Here is a 3,111-nt window from a genome sequence, read left to right on the forward strand (position 1 = left end):
GATACAGTAAATACCAGAACAATCAACTGCATTCACAGGTGTGTGATGGAGAAATTAGGCAAAAACTTATAGAATTCCACATAAAAACGGTTATGTCTCAATAGGCTTTATAGAGGTAATGCACCTCATACCCTTTTCAACTACAAAACTGGAAAACTTCATGGTATCATGTCCCAGCATTTTCTCCTTCATGAATTTCCTCTACTGTTTCGGAATTGTTTTCCTCACAGACTCCATTTTTTGAAGGACTCTACTTTTTTTTTTTTTGTCTATCATGCAGGACACAACAATTAAATAATACTTGATTTTCCTCTTTTTATTAATCAAAACCAAAACCTAACCAAATCCATTGCCGTTGAGTCTGCCAATCAGAAATTCTGAGCAGCAAGAGATAACCAAAGATACTACACCAAGATGGTATAATTTAGCCAAAAGGCTAGAAACTCAACATTTTCATTAGCCACGAAACTTATCTGGGTGAATGTAGGGTTTCCATCATATTTTTTGTTTGTTTTGTTTGAATAATAGTAAGTACCTATCACTTAGTGAAGACCAAGAATTCTGCCAGGCAGTTTACATTCTTTATTTCTAATGATCTCAACTGCATCAAGTACACACATTGCGCTCATTTCATCCATAACAAAACTAGGTCTCAGAGAGGTTAAAAAATATGCCAATGTTAAATCCTGAGTAAGTACCACAGTCCACGTCTGATTCCTGGTCTGTGTGATATAAGACCTGCTGCTCTATCCACTATGCCAGAAGCTCTCCTCTTGGGTACTTTTAAAAATGACTGAGGCCTGGGCTTCATCGCAGGTCAGGCATCAGCATCAGGACTTTGAAAAACTCCTTAGGTAATTCTAATGCACTGCCGATGTTGAAGCCAACGAGCAACAGAAATACCTCCAGGACTCCAACACTGCTGTCTGGGATCTCAAGCAGCGAAAGCTGTTTTAGAGCACATTAGACAAGCGTAGAACGTGCTTCACCTTCAAAATGTTCTTACCGTTTGATCCATCAATTTCCTGTACTAAGACTTCATGTGCGACAATGTTCATTCACTGTAGCAATATGTATATCAGCCAAAAATTAACTCAACTCTTCAATAAGGAATTAATAAAATAAACTGAAGTGTGTCATTTGATGGACTAGTATGTATCCTATAAAAATGTAGATTATTTAAAGAAATGGAAATTATCAGGAAGTATTGTTGAAAAAATAGTATGTATGGCATGATCACCTTAAAACATTGTTAGATAATATATTCACATGGTTCAAAAATCAGAACTATAAAAATATGCATTAAGAATCTTCCTTCAACCACCATTCCCCCTTAATATGTTACCATTTTTACTTGCCTCTTATGTATACTTCCAGTTCTTATTTACCCAAATGTAAATATATGTATGCATGTATATATATGAAGTCCCTGGGTGGTACAAAGGTTAATGTTCTTGGTTGCTAACTGAAAATTTGAAGGTTTTTCACCTTGAGACATCTCAGAAGAAAGGCCTGGCAATGTACTTCTGAAAAATCAGACGTTGAAAACCTTGTGGAGCACAATTCTACTCTGACACACTTGGGATCACCATGAGTCAGAATCAACTGCATAGCAACTGGTTTTTTATATACAGTGGCACAGTGGTTAAGAGCTCAGCTGCTAACCAAAAGTTGGCAGTTTGAATCCACCATCCACTCTTTGGAACCCTATGGGACAGTTCTACTCTGTCGCATAGGGTCACTATAAGTCAGAATCGACTAGATGGCAATGAGTGTATTCTTATTGCCCCGTTCTTCTTCAAAGGTAGTATACATTATTCTGTACTACTTTTTTCACTTATACACTTAGTTATTTAGTGCTGATGTAATGGAAATACCACAAGTGGATGTCTTTAACAAAGAGAAATTTATTTTCTCACAGTCTAGTAGACTAGAAGTCCAAATTCAGGGCATCAGCTCCAGGGGAAAGCTTTCTCTCTGTCGGCTCTAGAGGAAGGTCCTTCTCATCAGTCTTCTCCTGGACTAGGAGCTTCTCCATGCAGGAACGCTGGGTCCAAAGGAGGCACTCTGTTCCCAGCACTACTTTCTTGGTGGTATGAGGTTCCCCCCTCTCTGCTTGATTCCCTTTCCTTTTATCTCTTGTAAGATAAAAGGTGGTACAGGCCACACTACAGGGAAACTCCCTTTACATTGGATCAGGAACACGACCTTAGTAAGGGTGTTACAATCCCACCCTAATCCTCCTTAACATAAAATTAAAATCACAAAATGGAGGACAACCACACAATACTGGAAATGATGGCCCAGCCAAAGTGATACACTCATTATTTCGGGGACATAACTCAATCCATGACATACACTCTAGAGCTGTTACTAGGTTGCTATCTAGGGACATTTTTACAGTATCATAATATTTCACTGGTGAATGTACTGTATCTTATTTAACCAGTTCCCTATGATAGACCCTTGGCTTATTTCCAATCTTTTGTTCTTATAAACAACACTTAAATGGGTTTTTCTCATTTTGAATGTGTGCATTTGTCACTTTGATAGGCATTGCCAACTTGTCCTCCATAGAGAGAGTATCATCGGGCACTTCTAGCACATGTGACAGTGCTGAGAATGTGATGTCAAACATCAGGATTTTGCTAATCTGACAAGTGAAAAACAGTATCTCATTGCAGTTGTAATTTACTTTTCTCTTACTATGAGGATAAGCACATTTTCGTATGCTTAAGATCCACTTCTATTTCTTTTTCTGTGAAGTATTTACTCATGTCCTTTGAGCATGTTTTTACTGGGTAATAATACTAATGACTATGGTATTCATGTGTGCGTCTGTATTTTTACAGGCAGAGATATAAAACAAGATGTTCAATGTATAGGTAGGTGGGTAAAAAAATAAGTGATTGCCTATTTTTCTAGTTTTTCTAATGAATCCTTTTAAAGTAAACATTTTTATATGTTAAGATTAAAACAATGTCTTACTTAAAATGGGGCACATTATTCGTTTTTTTACAATCAGCTTCAGTATTTCTGTGAAATAGATTCTTTTGGAAACCAAGTACAGGGTTCCTATTTGGAAACAAGACCAGCCTGATACAAGAAAAG

The sequence above is a fragment of the Trichechus manatus genome, unplaced genomic scaffold (assembly GCF_000243295.1).
Source record: "Trichechus manatus latirostris isolate Lorelei unplaced genomic scaffold, TriManLat1.0 scaffold00475, whole genome shotgun sequence".
Lineage (NCBI taxonomy): Eukaryota > Metazoa > Chordata > Mammalia > Sirenia > Trichechidae > Trichechus > Trichechus manatus.